The sequence below is a fragment of the Dasypus novemcinctus genome, chromosome 30 (assembly GCF_030445035.2).
Source record: "Dasypus novemcinctus isolate mDasNov1 chromosome 30, mDasNov1.1.hap2, whole genome shotgun sequence".
NCBI classification, from domain to species: Eukaryota; Metazoa; Chordata; class Mammalia; order Cingulata; family Dasypodidae; genus Dasypus; species Dasypus novemcinctus.
In genome coordinates this window covers 44674945-44693718 of record NC_080702.1, presented here as the reverse complement: position 1 = coordinate 44693718, position 18774 = coordinate 44674945, and positions in this window count along the sequence as shown.

Genomic DNA, 18774 nt, shown 5'->3' with positions numbered 1-18774 from the left:
CCAGCTCTCTCAGTAGATAATTCAGCCATTATTTCCTCCAACACTGCTTCTGTCCCTTTTCCCTTCTCTTCTCCTTCTGGGATGCCTATAATACGTATGTCTGTGTATTTTGCATTTTCATTCAGGTCCCTAAGTCCTAGCTGAATGTTTTCTATCTTTTTATCGATCAGTTCTACTCTCTGTTTGATTTCAGATGTACTGTCTTCCACATCTCTAATTCTCTCCTCTGCCTCTTCTAATCTGCTGCTATTTGATGCAAGTGTATTTTTGATTTCTTGAACTGTGGTGTTCATCCCCATCATATTTGTTATCTTTTTGTGTATGTCTGCAATTTCCTCTCCAAGTGTTTTCTTCATATTTTTATTCTTTTCCTTTACTTCATTAAGTTGTTCTATAATATTTGTTTTGAGATCTTTAATTACTTGTCCGATGTTCTGTTCCCCTTCCAGGTTTTTAGTTTGTTCATTGGATTCAACCATGTTTTTCTCATTATTGGTTTGGTTTGTAGTTTTTTGTTGCTGTCTGGTCATCATTTTATCTTGGCGGTTTTAATCAGTTCCTTAGCTTCTTTGTCTATTCTCGGGGATTAATTAGTTGTTGTTCATGCATAAGTGTTATGTCATTTCTTTGTCACTTTGTTTTTCTTACTCTGTTTTCTTGTTGCTGTGTAAGTTCACTATGATGCATAATATTAGGGCCAGGGAAAGCAAAATGTGTAAAAAAGAAAATGTATAAAGTAGTATTGGTAATAAATTTTAACAGAGCAACAATGTGAGATCTGGGAGAATGGTTATTAGACTCAAGTAAGTTGTGTAGGGTTATAGCAGTAAGTAGAGTACGTATAATTGGACAGTCAACTGAATATGGGGAGAAATGTAGTATAAAGTAAAAAGCCAGTGTTTTCATGAGAGTAGGAAAGAGAAAAGAAAGACAATATTATCAAGAGTGGGTAAAAGACAGAAAACAGAAGAAAGGTATTAGAAATTAAAAGTCAGACAATTTGGGGGACAAAGAAAGGAAGGTAGAATGTAAGAGAAGCAGTAGATGAATGATGATGGTATGATGTAGGGGAAAGGGAATAGTCTAGGTGGCCAAAATCAATTCACACAGAAAAGAGGAAATGGAGGATGAGGGAACACAGCAAGTATGAAGCACTCTCTTCAGCTCCTGTTGTATAAATAAAATAAAATAAGAAGAAAAAGAGAGAAAAGGAAAAAAAAGAGAAGAGAAAATGGGGGTGAGCAAAGAAAAGGGGAGGAAATAAGCAAGAAGATGAAAAGGAGAGAAAAAAAAAAACTAAATAAATGAAGAAGGACCTTGGGGGATAAAACGGGAGAAAAGACCAGGAGGCAATACAATATTAGCAAACAAGATGAAAAGAAAAAAGAAAAAAAACCCACAAATGTTGAGGGCTAGGATAATCAAGGACCTCAGATGGACCTCAGGGTGTGGTGGATTCAGGAATGGGAAGTCTGTGACACTGCAGACTCTAGGTGTGTGAGACTGGAGCATGGGCCACCAGGGTTTAGGCACCCAAACCTGGGAACCACGCATCCAGTTAACAGGGGGCCTGGGAGTACCACAGCACAACACAGCCTTCAGGGATCCCTGCAGCTGGGTGCCAGCCATTGGGGGAGGGTCCCACCCACACCCTCTGACCTCCGTGTCAGAAACCCAAAATTCCACCTCTCACAAGAGTCTCTTCTGTCACTGTCTCACCAAATTGACATTCAGATACCTCCTGTCCTGAAAGCCCCCAAAACATCCCACTGGGGGTTTGCTGCAATACAAAGATTTCAGGGACCACCACGGCTGGGCCGCCAGCCCTAGGGGGAGGGGTTCCACCTAGAACATCTGACCTCCATGTCAGACACCATAATTTCCACCTCTTGCAAGAATCTCTTCTGTCTCTGTCTCACCAAATTAACATCCAGACACTTCCTACCCTGCAAGCCACTGAAACAGCCCACTCAGGGTTTGGGAACTCCCCACACAACAAAGAGCCCAGGGATTGCTGCAGGGAGAAGGGTCCACTCACAACCCCTACCTCCATGAAAGAGACCCAAAATTCTACTTCTTGCAAGAATCCCTCTGTCACTGTCCCACTAAATTGACATCTAGATACCTCCTGCAGTGCAAGCATCTGAAACAACCCAGTCCAGCAGGACTCTAACCCTACTCAGCTGCTTCTTTGCAGGAGAGATTATGAGGTGCACTCACTCTGATGCCATCTTGCCCTGCCTCCCATTTCACTATTCGCATTTGTTTCTTAATACACATAATATTCCTTACTTCTTTGAAGAACTTAATATACTTGATCTTTGAGATTTACCTATTAGTTCTATTTTTTGCTGAGGGAATTCATCTCCCATTTTTGAAGACTGCACAGTCTCAATTACTAACATATTCCCTCATATCTTCAGATGAATTGTATGAACTTTTTCTCTCCTTCCATGGCTTACTCCTTTCTACCTCAACCAGCACACAGGAACTTCTACCAGAGAAGTAGGATTTCCATGATTATTCAAGAATAATTTTTAAAAATCTAATCTCTCACACTTAAAAGCTACAGAAGTCCCCTGGAAAGACAGTTGCTAGAAGCAGGGAAGTAAGAGAGGTGAGCTGTCCAACTTTGTGAGCAGCGGGTCACCTCATGGCTGTCTTGCACAAGATGGCAGAATGAAGAGAGGTGATGTCGTGCTGACTCTCAATGCTATAGACTTCATCAATTTAAATCACAGTGAGGTGGTAGCTATGCTGAAAGTCAGTGCTGCTTCCCCAGCTGATGCCCTTAAAACACTGGAGTTCCAGTTTTAGAGGAGCCAGCAAAAGTCATGGAAGAGTGCCAAGTGCTTTCAGTTACAATGAGTACCATGCCAGCTGGTCCCCATCATGGGTCACTTGTCTTGGCCTTCCAAGACCTCTGCATGGCTGCCATGATCTAGTTTTAAGAAGCTATTTGGGAAGTTGGGGCATTACTATTGTTGATTGACATGAGGAGAGCCACACCAATCAACCTTCCTTCCTTAAAACTATCATCCTGGAAAGGCATACTTATTAAGATGGAAGACTAAAATGTGGAGATAAGATTGTAGGGTGAATGGCTTATCCACCATGGGAATGAGCCATTCCACCCTAGTTCTCATGCTGAGGGATCAGAGGAAGAAAGTCACATTGACCATTATTTGTTGGTCTGGAAGCCGCCTATCGATTCTTTAAAATAATTTTAATGTATTTTTAATTTATTTTTAAAAGATTCAGAGATCACACAAAATGTGAATAAAAAATAGAGGAGATTCTCATATGCCCCACTTCCCCAGTCCCCACTTTTTTGAAATTAGTTGTGAATGAAGCTTCTTTTCTAGTGAAAAGAGGAATTGTAAGGTGATTATAGTTTAGTGCTGAAGGTGGTAAAAGCTATATTTGCGTGAATAATCCTGCTGCATTAAAGATTCATTTCCAAAGGAATATTTGTTACATAGAAAAATTCTGAAGCAGTTTTTGCTAAAAATCCTTTTTGGAGTTTGTATTGTATTTATCAGCAAACTCGTCTGGAAATATTTTTGTGATTTATGCAATTAAAATGGATAGAGATAAAACCATACTGCTATTAGACATACCCTCATATATCACAGTTGAGTAAGAGAAGGAGATCATTTTTGTAAGAGTCTTAAATGTTTTAGAAGCTCTTGTTTTCCCATTATTTCTTTAATTATGAACTTAATTATTTCAAGTAAGAGATTGAAAAGTTCTTTTTCTTAATATGAAACATTGAATTTTTGATGTGATCTTTCAATCAAATCTTGGTCACTGGACTATTTCATATTTTGAAATATTTTTGAAAGCTATGAGCACCCATTTTGTTGGTCCTTTATTTGATATGGTTGTCCTTTGAAAGAGCATAAATAATGAATAAGAAAAAAGTATCTTTCCTTATTAATGTTATTCATACTTGAAAAAAAGTTTCATTTAGAAACCTAGTTCAGAATGTATGTTAATTTATAAATGACTCTGGAATAAATGGTCTTGATGATCAGAGAATGTAATTCAAAATACTATGTCTGTTGAGAAGCACAACCACTTTATTTTCCAACTTAGTGGTTTCCTTGCTGTGGTTTAGTGTATCTGCATGTCACTAATGATTTCAGTTAATTTTATAATGACTAAAAAAAACACCAGGGTGGGGGGGGGTGGAGGAGAGAAAAATAAATCAATAAATCTTTAAAAAAATCATATCTCTTTTGAATAAACAAGAAATTGCAATTATAATGTTTACTGATGTATTCAGCCCTTTGCTACACTCTGTAGTCAAATAAAACCAGGACACAGTGAAATGCCCTCTATGTTATAGTATGGTTATTTGGTGATTGCTTTTGAAATAATTTGATTATAGAATTCTTTGATATTTTAATTGACATGGAACAAGTTTTTTCCTGCTCTGCAGATAGAATTTTGTAACCTACTTTGCTAATTTTAAGAACATTTTATAAGAGTACATCATTTTCCTGGGACTAGCTGTCCATCAAAAAATATCATAATTACTGGTTTGTTATATATGAAATACTTACACTAAGCCCTATGGTATAATAAGCATTTTTGGAGGAAAATTTTTCCAATGTTATTTTTATTATTGGAAGCCTTGGAATGAGCTTAAGCCACAGGTTTTCTTACAAAAGACTGTTGATACTGGTCAGAATGATCTTTTGAAACTATGAAAACACTTGGATTTTCTGATTTTAAGCTATCTGATTAAATATTTTTATTTGTTCTGTGCCTTCTTTGCATTATTTCAGAATTTTTCAGATGTGTTTAAATTATTTTGTTATAATCATTCTGGATGGAAATAAAAGTCTTCCTTTCCAATTAAAAAAAAAAAAAAACCTGTCCTAAACCATACCAGATTTAGGAGACCTCAAGACTTATGTCTTCTTGGGAAGCAGACTTGGCCCAGTAGTTAGGGCGTCCATCTATCACATGGAAGGTCTGCGGTTCAAACCCTGGGCTTCTTTGACCTGTGTGGAGCTGGCCCATGTACGGTGCTGATGCACGCAAGGAGTGCCCTGCCATGCAGGCGTGTCCCACGCATAGTGGTGGACCACATACGGAGAGCTGCCCAGCACGAAAGAAAGTGCAGCTGTTGTGGAATTTAAGAGAAGTTCAATTATTTGAGTATAGAGAGGCCAGGACTCAGGAATGATTTTGAGAAGGAAAAAATGGTTTATTGACGGCCGGCCGGACTCGGGAGCTTTCTGTTTGAATCCCGAGCCCGGAACAAGATTTTCAAACGTCTTTTATACAGAGAGGAAAGGCCAAATGGTCCCTTTGTTTCAGTTCTCAATAGGCTTCAATTAGCATATATCTCTTTCACATCTTAGGTAAGCTTTTAGCAAGGACTCCAGACATTTTAGATAAGCCTTGGTTTTTGCATTTCCCCTAAATACTTAAAGTTTATAGCCCTTGCTTTGTTAAACATTTCCTGGGACTGGAGCCTGCTGTCACCGTCCCTAAGGGCAGGACTGCAGCCTCTTACCGTTCCACACCCACAAGTCAAATAACTTAGTTATCTCTGAAGAGACAAAGAGCCTTCCACCCATAGCCCACATCATTCCCCCCCTTTGTCAAAGTTTACTTGCTAAGCTTTGGCATAATTATTGTTGTAGCTATGAGGTGGATGACTGTTTGTTGTCTTGACTGATTATTTATCAGTCTTTAGTACAGCATCAAGGACCGTTTTTAGAAGTTTAGAACTTTTCATTCTGGACAGCAGAATCTTGGGCAGGGGCCTCCCGCAGTTATTCTGCTGCCACTGGCACTCACGTGGATTTCCAGTCAGGTTCCAGATCCATCTATTACTTTTATTTTACTCTTAAAGAGTTTACACCTTTAATTTAAAAGGGGTGCTGAAGGGAGACGATCTCTTTTCTGTAACTGCTTCCTGCTGGCCATGGGCTGTAGTCATTGCCTAATAAGGTGTAAAAACTCTTTAATTTATTCTAACTGGAGGAAGATGGATCTGGCATTCTGTACGAAGTTGGATGAAGTTTTCATATGGTTAATAAGATGTTCACTCTGAAAGAAACAAACTTAATTAAAATTTGGAATACCCGTTTTTTAAAAGAGGACACATTGGATTACAGAGGTAGACAAGGTTAGGTGCCTATAAAGATGGCACTCCTTAAAAGCTGGTGGGAACAGCATATATTCTTTTTTTAAGTTATCCATCTTTAGAGAGAAATTGCAACAGACACTTAGCTTTGTCTGAAGACACATTCCAAGCTGTTCAATGATTGACACTCATTCGCTCTGTCAGATGCTCCTGGTGAACTGGCACTCCTTGGGCAACTGGCTTCACTCAGGATTAGAACACTAATTTGGAAATACTCTTAGTTTTCACCTGTGGGAGTGATCAGAACTACAGAATAAAGATTTTTACACCTTGGTTTTCATTGTACAATTTCTAGCAATTTTGACTTGTTCAATAGGTGACTCACCATCAGCAAGCAAGCCTCACTTTTGCTAACTTGAGACTGGCTGAGACTGCCACCTTATTCTATAGACATGTTATTAACTGTTTAGAAAATGATTTTACCAGGAATTTAACATGTCTAATATACTTCTGCACTTGGTCCAAAATAGAAAAGATAACATTACAATTATTAGGCATATATTTAGTACAGGATAAAAGTACAGCACTTAATATTAACTAATGTATTACTTAATGCGTAAGGATTCAGAGTTGCCATTATTAGTTTTGAGTTTCAGGTTTGTAATACTTTACATGTTATCTCTCCATGAGAGCAGGCCATAATGCCAATTGTGTTTAAGTTTTACTTACAGTCTCCTGGTATCATGGCTCCACTCAGCATGTTCTTCAACGCAGTGAGCAAGTTGCAGCATCCTTCCAGTATTCCAGAGATTTTCCAGTATTCTACTAGCCTGGTGCATAGTGCTCTCTGGCACCATGGAACAGTGCCAGTCTGGAGGCGATATCCATTGTACACTTGTACCGAGTCATTATTGGCTGCAGGAGCTTGAAACTGCAATATAGTTTCCATCGACTTCAGGAGCAGAACCAGAGACTGATATAGCACATATTTTTAATTGAGGGGTCAGTGACCAGCCTAGCCAATAACTCACATGGAGAGGCCACCTGTAATGTATACAAGGCCTGGTTCGAATGCACAAGAGTTTGACAATGTTAAAGTTTATTCCTTGCTTTATATATATTTTAAACAACTTAACGCAATACATATATCAAATGACTATTTACTTACACAATTTTACTATGAAGATAACAGTAGGTGCTTTACTTTAGTAATAGAGGAAAAATATTATTTTTCATTGTTAGAATGAAAACAATTTTTCCAATAGAATCAAGACAACTTTTTATTACCATTTACTTAAATGTGTATTTTGCAGTGGCCTTCAGACAGGTTTATTATCATGAAGTTATTTCTGCTACCAATACCAATCTAAGTTTCTTTAGTTAACAATGACTTCTACAACTAGAACTATTTAAACATTTTCAGTTTGGAAGATGTTTTACAAACTCTTTATAATTGACTATAACCACATTGACTAGCCACCTCATGTTTAAATAAACTTACTAAATTACAATTACCAATGAAAGAAATTTACTCTTTATTTAAGAGAGCATATCTACAATCTTTTTCCTTCAGCCTAATTTCACTCACTAAAGATTTTGTACATATGTTAATTTAGTTTATAAATTAACTATGGGAGATTACACTCAAGTTAAATAAAATTGAAACCATAATAGTTTATGCAAGGAATGTTCTCTTTTTCCCTTACAGGAAGCTAAAAACTTCTTTTCTTTAAGTTATGAAAATTATTAATTTAAAAGCATAACTGACTACCAGGTTTCAAAACACATTACACAATTACTTAATTTTTTAAAATCATAACCCAGGAAAGATCTCTCCATAGTTTTTATGGACTTTCCTTTTCTTACTGAAATTTGTTAATAGAGCCACTAATTACCTTATCTTGTTGGAAAGAAATCTTCTGGAAGAAAATAAGGCTCACCAGATTGTGGAGAAGAAAATACTTTATTCTCAATCTTGCAAGAAGGGGCGCAGAGCCAGATATGGCTGGTGCCCCGAACAAAGAAAAATGACACAATTTATACCCCTAAGCCTAGCATGCAAGCTCTTCCTGTTTTTCCATAGATTGGATACTTCAGAAGTTACAGCTTATCTGAGATTTAACTTTCCCACGCAAAAGTTTGATTTAACTGCTTCTTCTATCACATTCCAACCATTTTAGTTTTTACCTGCTCCCCCCTTTTTCAAATAAGGAATAGAATTTAGTGCTGAAATGGCACCGACTTAGTTAGCTCCTTCTTGGGCATCCTTCCACTGCCCATAGGACTGGCCTAAACTGGTCTCCTCCACTGCTGTCCAACCCGGGAGTGGGAGACTGAGGCAGCAGGCCGCCGGGTTACATCAACATTTTTCTTCTGTGAAAATTAACCTAATCTTTGTTTTGTTTTTTTTTTCAATTTATGGCTGACAAAGGTTTAAACTGGGAAATTACCAGGCAAACTGATTCTTAATTCCCTAGCCTAGTAGATAGGTTTAATCTGCCACACCTAGTCTTGCCTTAAAAGCTCTTGCAAAGAGGAGGCCCTTTCCCAATTGTTTCCATAATCAGATTTCTATGACTTTTTCATCCTGCTTAGTTCAATTTGGGCTTTAAGAATATTTATAAATATAACTGCATATTTAATTTTTAACAATTTGAGCAAATAGGCAGACATGAATAGTTTGACACAACAACATGACTTTAGTTACTTTAAACTTTTCAAAGACTTTTGAAACTCTTCTTAATTTGCACTATGACCATGCAGTTTACCACAAGAATTTTCTTTCCCACTCAATGGATTGTAATAACCAAAATGTTCTCAATGCCTCAGCACCACTTTGTTTCAGAACTTTACACTTTACTTTGAAATCAGCAGAATTTTGGATAAGCCACAAGATTAACTTTATATATTTACCGAGGCTATTTGAAGCCTCAGGGAGACAGACTGCTTTCTCTCATGAATTGCCACTCTTAGGAACACTGACCGTCAAGGCAGGAGACTTCTCCCCCTCCACCCCCCTTTTTGATTTTGGAGATAATAAAACTCCAGTGGCCATTTAACCTTATTCTATCAGGCAGCAATTTATTTAGTTTACACTTGAATTCATGAGAGAAAGGGTTACTAATACCAGAAGAGGAGACAGTGATGTCCCAGCTCTTCTCAATTATGAAATAACCACAGGCAAAGGCAAAGGGCGAGGTTAGGCCTGAAGCAACCATAAACAAAGGAAAGGTTAGTGTAGAATTTACACTTAAATAATAGTTTCAGGCTAAATTCACCCAGCTATAATCTCAGTTATTGTCTTTCCACTGTTTTACAATATAAATGCATTTATAAATGATTTTAACTCTTAGTTACAGTTTTTATTAATTTTTTAAAACCTATTAATTTTATAACACCTTTAAATACCTTTCGTTCAACTTATAACATATTAAATGAACTTAACCATTACTTTAATTTTTCCTTTAAAGTGAAAGAATAAATCTCTTGCAGTTAGTTTGAAATAAAAGGCTACTTTTCAGGATTTGATTTCTAGAACATAAAATGTTCTTTTAAAAGAACTCTTCTTCAAACATTGAGGATATGATGAGGTTAAAGCACAAGAAGCTATTGATAAAATATTTTCTTTGTATATTGATCTTACTCAATTTAATCATAAAAATTTCCCTTCCACAAACCTTCTACACTTTCAGTATTCATTCAGGTTCTGTCCCACACTCTACTCTTTCCAATAATCAATCATTTTATCTTAGGACAAAATCATCTTCTGTTTCCTTAACAATAAAAACCCACTCCATATATCCCACATACTAAGTTACCAGGCAAACTTCTTACAACATATAATTGCCATTAATACTAAACAAGTTTGTTAAAATAATGAACTTTTCTTCACTTTAAATACTTAGTAGCATGTAATACCAGAAACAGTTTTTTTTGGAAGCAAGTTGGCAGGGGAGATTGGCTGCCGAATAAGTTTGTTATAAAATTGCCTTTTATTATTATTATTATCAATTCAGTTTTGTTAAATAATGACTTTCTGCAATTAGCCACTTAAATACCTTAAACAATGCTTTGTAAAACTTTTATAATTATTTATACCCTTAATACAAAGTTTACCTTCACAGAACACATTCTCTTACTTAAGGTTACTACAATACCTTCTAAGAACCTGAGCAGAATGCAAACGTATTTTGGCTTTGACACCCTAAGGAGGGAACTTTACTGCATTTATTCTGATTCTGCTTTTCACCTCCTTCACTTCCCCCCCTTCCAGGCAGTCGGGTGCACAACAAACAGGAATGCGGCTTATGAATAGAAGGGTGGACTCACTGGAAAGGGGCAAGCCGCTCCCCCCTTTCCAGCTTTCAGCCAAAATGGGCAGACAGAACCTACTCAAATTTGGCAACTCTCCCAGGAACCCAGCCGCCCTGACTGGGACATTCCCAACAGACTTGGGTGCTTGGCTCGGACACAGATGGCCTCCAAGCCCCGGCAAAGGGCCAGACCAGAGACAAGACACCAGAACATGCACAAACATCTAGACTCCGCAAACATCCAGACTCCTCAGCTTTTGCCCCAGAATCATTTCACCCCCTTGCCAATGGCAAGGGAGGGCTCCAGCTCAGCTGTAATTCTACTTCATGTAAGGACACAACTCCAACACTAACATTGAGCTGACACAGACAGAAGCACAAAGGTCACTAATCTGACTCACAAGTTTATATATTTATTTTCACCACGGCTGCCCCCACAGCCATCACAAACCTCAGAACACTTAACATTTGGTATAAAGCAAATTCATTCACAAATTAGCACCATAACAAAAGATTTCAGCTAGACTTTTCCACTGTTTAAACTTTACACCCAGACCAAGCTCCACCAGAAAAGCCGATCCATTTTCCTGTAACCAAGTTTTGTTTTCCTTAATCTAGACCAATTTCCAGGACATTAGGACTCGAACCTATAAATGCCCTTCCTATTAAAATCGAGACTCCACTCCTTTAGTGGATATAAGACCAGTACCAGATTCTAACATGCAGTTAGACAAACCCAAAACACTAGGGCTTTTCCCCGGTTTTCCTCCTTTTCCCAAGCCTAGAGAGAACGGCTTCCCCCCAGCCTTCTGGGGCTACTAGGGTTCTCTCGGGAGGTGATCAGCCTCCCCTTCCTAGCAATTAAAGCTAGGGCCTTCCAGACTCTGCTCACCCGGGGAGTCTTACCTTCTTCCATGTTCGGAGTTCTTTTTCGTTCCCAGAATCCTTCTCTTCAGACCTTCCATTGCCCCTCGATTTTGTCGGGAAGATTCTGGTGGAGCCCACATCTTTTCTGGATTAAATTTAATCCAGGGGCGCCCAGATTTGGGGTTCACCCGAGTCCTCCCGGCTTCCTCGGGGATTTGGAAGGGGCAGCAAAATGCTACCGTCTCTGGCCTTCATTTTTGTCCCTTCGCGGTCGCCATTAATGTTGTGGAATTTAAGAGAAGTTCAATTATTTGAGTATAGAGAGGCCAGGACTCAGGAATGATTTTGAGAAGGAAAAAATGGTTTATTGACGGCCGGCCGGACTCGGGAGCTTTCTGTTTGAATCCCGAGCCCGGAACAAGATTTTCAAACGTCTTTTATACAGAGAGGAAAGGCCAAATGGTCCCTTTGTTTCAGTTCTCAATAGGCTTCAATTAGCATATATCTCTTTCACATCTTAGGTAAGCTTTTAGCAAGGACTCCAGACATTTTAGATAAGCCTTGGTTTTTGCATTTCCCCTAAATACTTAAAGTTTATAGCCCTTGCTTTGTTAAACATTTCCTGGGACTGGAGCCTGCTGTCACCGTCCCTAAGGGCAGGACTGCAGCCTCTTACCGTTCCACACCCACAAGTCAAATAACTTAGTTATCTCTGAAGAGACAAAGAGCCTTCCACCCATAGCCCACATCACAGCCTGCCCAGGAATGGCACTGCACACACGGAGAGCTGACACAACAAGATGATGCAACAAAAAGAATCACAGATTCCCATGCCCCTGACAACTACAGAAGCGGACAAAAAAGAACATGCAGCAAATAGCCACAGAGAACAGACAACTAAGGAGGGGGAGGGAAAGGAAGAGAAATAAATAAAATAAATACATCTTTTATAAAAACAAATGCACTTATTAAGACATTCTTCTATGTGCTTGGGAGACATCATTGAACATAACTGGCAAAAATATTTAAAATAAAAAAGACATATGACTTCTTCTCAATTTCTGAGACTTACCCCCTCTCAGACCAAATGAATTGTGCCTTAAACATACGCTATTTTACACAGTCCCATGTTAATGCACGAGTTTCAATCCCTCATCCCACAAGCTTCCACATACTCCTAGTTTAGCATATGTAAAAACAAAGAAACCATTTTTTCTTGGAAAGTAGAATATTCAAAGTTTCAGACACCTATTAAGCATTGAAAAGGAAAAAAAATCAGTTTCATAGAAGACCTTATTTGCTTCATCATGAATTGGATAAGGAAACATTATTTCTTGAAATATAACTGAGGAAGGACCAATTGGGCATGACTACATTTACATTTTTAAAATATTTTGTATTTTAAACATAAATGTTCCATGAAAAATTTAGGGGATTCCCATATGCCCCACTCCCTCCCCCTCCCACACTTTCCAACATTAACAACATTCTTCCTTAGTGTGGTACATTTGTTACAATTGATGAACACATGTTGAAGCACTGCAGCTAAGTGTGGATTTTAGTTTACATTATGTTTTACACTCTGTCCCACACAATGTAGTACGTTATGACGAAATATATAATGGCTTATATCCATCACTGCAATGTCATTCAGGACAATTCCAAAGTCCACAAAATGCCCCATATTACACCTGTATTTCCCTTTTCCTGCCCCTCTGAACCTTTGGTGACCATTGTCTCCACCTCAATGATAAATATCTTACATTGCTAGAATAACAATAAGTGTATAGAAGAATAATCATGAATTTTCTATAATCCACATTTCATTTCCTTATCCTGAGGATGCTGGGATAGTGATATTTACCCCTCCTGTAAATGAGAGAGTCTTAAATTCCATGGAGCTGATGGATGGGAATAAATCGCGTGCAGTTGAGATTCTCTCTGTTCCTTGGGATGGATGTGGTCCATCATCATCTCCTTGATACTTGTCCTGGGTGAGTACAATGAACTGGAGAGTAGGTGCAAGAAATCTGTTGAGATTTAGGGCCGAACTGGCACATGGAACCCCAAAACATTTAAGTCCTATCAAGTCTAGTACTAAGTATAGTTTTAAATAGAATGTGCAGAAGAGCAATTTGTAGGAAACCACAAATGAGCCTAACTCAGTCACACTGGGGAGCATAAATTCCAAAGTAGGGCCAATTGGCAGGGTGCAAAATACAATTTCAGCTTGAGAGCTCTTTCCACCAATTTGAATCACTTGGATCACATACATGCCAATAAACTTCAGCATAATATTCATCCTCATATAAATGTCTCAATATCCTCAAATATTGTAATGGCCTTACCAATACCTATGACCTCAATAAAACCACAATGGAGTATGTTTATATGTGAAATTCACTACTATTTGGAAGAGAGAGAAAAAAGCCCCTGTTGTCTGTTTATGTTGTCTATTTGTCCCTTGTGTTATAGGATCTCTGCCATCAACAGCCTCAAGGATCAGAAACTGGCCCATAGTCAGAGGAGGTGCACTTGATGTGAATTTCCCAAAACCTAGAGCTTCCTGCCCTGACCATTGATAAACTTGCAAGAGTATGTGCCTGTGAGATGGGCACAACTTTTCATTCCCTTCCAAGTTAGTGGCCAAAAGCCCTTTATTTTTTATCCAGTGTAATAAAAAGTCATATGTGCTGCCTGTGTCTTAGATGTTTGTTATGGTGGAGAATATATGGGGTATTAAAGTGACTGTTCTCTGCTTTGGGGTGACAAAAAATAAATGTTTCCAACATAACTCTATGTTCCCATAGAGGTGCAATTATTAGGAAAAACTCTCTGTAGATGGAGAAATGGATCAGCACAAGCTGCTGATCTATGGTATTAATGCATTTTACAGGGGTTGAGGAGTAGACAAGGGTGTCAAATTTTAGGAATTCAAAATGCAGTTTTATTTTCACATTAATCTTATGCTATGGATTTGTAATTTATGAAAATTGCATGACTGCTGAATCCCAGGCCGGGGCACAATGGATTGTGGGTGTTTCTGGTCACAGGAATGGTATGCAGGCCTGCATCTACCTCATGAGGCATGCTGTTTGCCTAACCTGAGACATAGTTGTGTGAGGCTGTCCATCTCACTGTTGGACCATGGAGTGCATGATTCCAGGATGTCCTTAGCTTAAATATGACTGGCATGAGCCCCTTTTGACAGACCATCCTTCTGATGCAGCAAACACCAGTTTATTCATTGGGCCTGATTGACTGACAAGGGATAGCACTAAATCTGCCTGAGAGGAGGTGGTCCCTGGGGCCTTGCTATCCCTGGGCTGGAGTGAAATCATAGCACCTAGGGGTGCTGAGAATATTCCAAAACATATTTTCCGACTCTTGTTTTTCACCTGGGCATGGAGCCTCAGATGCAGAGCCCGAGGGCAAAAAGTGTTACAGGTCCCCATATTGTCTAGAGGATTTGGAAAAGCTTAGCAAAAAAAAGGTCATCACAGCCCTTAGACTTGACTTTCGAGTTCATAACCACAACATATACACACAGATGTATTTATATATATATGTATATATATATATATAAGCAGTATATATATATACATATATAAGCAGTATATATACATGTATATACAGTATATATAACTGTGTGTGTGTGTGTGTGTATATATATATATATATACAGTATATATGTTTATATACTGCTTGAGTCTGCATGTTCCCTTTCAGCTTGCACATAACTAAAGCTTTGGCTAAACTTGGAGCTACTTCTAAGATGTACCTATTGATTTTGATTGTCCTGCTCCTGCAACTTCCCCTTTCCGCATGGAGGTTAATGGATCCCATCTGCTTCCACAGAATGAAACCCAGTGTATTTAAGGATGGAGATCTGGTTATTGTGGGGTTTTTCCCCCTCTATACATTTCTAACACAACAAAGGATTGTCCAGCCTTTCAAAGAATTCTATTTGCAGCAGTAAGTGCCTTTTTCATTTATTTTCTGCCTCATTATTATGATAAGCAATGCCTAGACAATTTGCAGATGGCTAGATCAACACACTCCACATTATTGCCCTTGCCTTCCCCACTGCACACCTAGATCCCAGATTGTTCATAATCTTCTGACTGGATATTTTTCTTTCAAAGGAAAGTGAGTATATTCTTTCTTCTTTTTAGTTCCCATGACTCATTTTTTCCATATTCATCCTTCTCCAGCAACCTCCTCTCTCCTTGCCTCGCCTCTGACCTCAGCTGCCATGAGCAGTGGATTAAATGATATTCTTTAGAAAAACAGTCCACTGCCATTAGGGCATTGCTAAGAGGTTGTAGAAAAATGTCTTTTCCCCAAATTAAGGGTCTGCTAATGATTCTTTCCCCATAAATATAATTGCTAATATTCCTACAAAGATGCCACAGATATCTGGGGCCCACTTGCTTGGACAGTAACCACTTGCTGGTTACTCTCTGAAATATCTTTATATCATAACCTGTCAGATATCCTCCTTCCCTCCTCCAGCTGCCAACCAAGCCAGGTTTAAAATGATGAAGGATCTGTGTGACATTTTCCACTCCAGCATGATTCTAAATGCCATTTCTATAGGTAATGGTCTAATTAAAGAATTGATAAATTAAAACTGCAGGGGAAATAGGCTTCAAAAAATTCTTTAAAATATTTTTGATGGGCTTCGGCTAGTAGATTTAGCTTGAGTGAGAGGAGGGTATTTTACTAAAGAAAATGATAGCTTAATCCTGTTTTGAAAGTTCCAGACAGATATGTTTTGCAAGCAGCTGCACACATTTGTGACCGGAGATGGCAAGGTTCAGAAATTGCTGTAGAAAGAATTTGCAACTTAGTTTTCTTCCTTTTCATTTCTAGTTGCTTTTCTGCTTATCTCTTTTATTTTTTGACAGCCCTCCAGTGATTCACTGCTCATTTTCTTTCCATAATTTTCCAAAATCTTTGTAAGTATCTGTAATATACACATACCTCTTTCTGATGGGTACCGCTGATGGCTGTCTTTCCAGAAGCATCAGGGACATAGGAGTTGAGGGTGATTGATTCAGGGTATTCTGGACTGAATGTCTTAGGAAAGAAGGCAAGTTTGACTCATATCCCAGCTTGAAGCACCCTGTAAGGTGGAGGGGAAGAGTTTGTGCCTTGTCAGAGAAGGAGATACTGAATGCTTTTCTTTTATATTCTGCTGTCCATTCAAACTACCTAAGGGAAATGTGCACTTGGTGGATTTCATTGTTGTAGAGTAGAAACCCAGAGTGACACTTGCTAGAATGCTCTGATAATTAAATAAGGCTTTTTTTTCCCGTGGTGACTTATCCACTAGGTTCAGAAGGTACAGTGCCCAGTGCTGACCACACTGGGGGTCAAGAAAATGTTTTAATGTCCTTTTAAATTTGAAGAATAAATAAATGTTTTGTCAAAGAAAATGTTTTAATATATAATATTATTAAATTTGTTTTAAAAATAACTAAGTCATAAAATGCAAAAATGTACATAAATGTCTCAGACCATGGAAGTTGTAATGAATCCCTGAACATATTCACTACATTTCTGTGCTAAAAATTTGTATATTACAAGCATGAGATCATTCTGTCCCCATTATCCTTTAACGTGCTTGCATATAAAAGAAGAAATCACAAACATGTTTCATATAAATACGTGTTTCCAATATACAATTTGTATGTCTACATATGTTATAGTCTTAGGGCTATTTTAATTTTATTTCAGCAAAAAATTTTGTGTTTTTATTGGGTTCTTATATTTTATTACTATAATTAAGTATATAATGGATATAGTAATAGAACTTTGCATTATGAAAGAAGCTAACAGAATTTTTGAAGTTAAGTGGTTAGGTGCAATTTTGGGTATATTTTAAAAGTATTTTAAACATATTGTAAAAGAATCCTCCAGAAATACACTAATTGACAATTTTACTAGCCATAAAGGAAATATCTCCTTCCTTGTTTTGTTTTTTAACATACTTGAACAAATTGATGTTAGATATTGGTCTCCTGTTGATCACATTTGCATTTATTTTAATAATTGTTGCATTAATATTTTCTTCAGTTATTTGGTCTTAAGAATATATTGTTTGGTGATTTGTCTTTTAAGTCTTGGGTCATATTTCTATTCATGTATATACCTTTTCACTTTTTACAAATGTTTTCATTATTGAAAATATAAAGTATGTGTTTGCAAACATTCATTTTAGGGCTGTGGATTTAGATCAATGTTTGAGCACCTGCTTCCCATGTACAAGGTACTGAGTTCAATCCCTTGGACCTCCTACAATGCCTTTTTATCATGTTGCTCCTTTTTTTTTAAAGTTTAATCGTGGTGTATTTAAATATAAAAAATAAAATTTCAGTGTTAAAGTAAAATCCAATCATCTTTTCTCCTATTCTATCTGCTTTTTTGGCCATGCTACCCCAATCTGTAAGTTTATTAATAGATGTGCTAATTCCAGTACTTTGTTTTATTTTTTGAAATATGGAAAGTGTTTGCCTCTAGTATGAAGTAGATTACCTCAATTTAATATTCCGAAATGATTTTCTTTGTCCACTAATTAAATCCATTCATTTCCCCCTTACTAGTTTTTCAAGACCACCTTGAAGATGCATGAAACATTCCCTTAGACATGCATCATTTCTCTATTTTCTATTATGTCCTAGAGATACAACAATATCTTCTTCTATCATTACCACACTCCTTAAAATATTGTGGCTAATTAAAAATTGCAGTTATTGGTTTTGTTAAATCAAAATCTGCCTTTAGTGTTCTCAATTATTTTCCCTAATTTCCTGAAATTTTCCTACTTCCAAAAACCTCTAAAGTTGTATTAACATTACCTTTAAAATAACTCTCTGAATTTTTATAATTTTTGTACTAACATACATACAAACTCCAAATTTTCCATCTTAAACACTGTCAAGTGTACAGTTCAGTGTAATTAATGGCATTCACAATGTTGGGATACCATCATCATCATCCCTTACCCCAACCTTTCATCATCTCTAACAGAAAATACTTGTCCAATTAGAAACTATTCCCCTTCCCTCATCGGCTGGGCCCTGGTAACTTATCTACTAGCTGTGTTAGCTTTTTTTAAGAAATCAGTTTTTGACTATATTAATACAGCATAAATCTATTCAAAGTGTATATATAGTTGTGCATTTATCACTTCAATAATTATTAGATCATTTTTATTATTCCAGTAATAGTAATAAAAATAAAAAGCAAAAACAGGAAAACTCATCACCTCTCAATCTTTCTATGCTTCCCATACTGTGTTTAGGTATTATTTTGTTTCTATTTAGTTTATCTGTATTTATATTTTGTATAAATTATCTTATATGTGCAGCATCACCCATATTTGTATTTCACATGAGGTTTTAATGTTATATAGCTCGAGGTTAAATTTTTTGAGCTACCCTTATAGTATTATACATGCCCTTAGGTTTTACTTTTCATCCT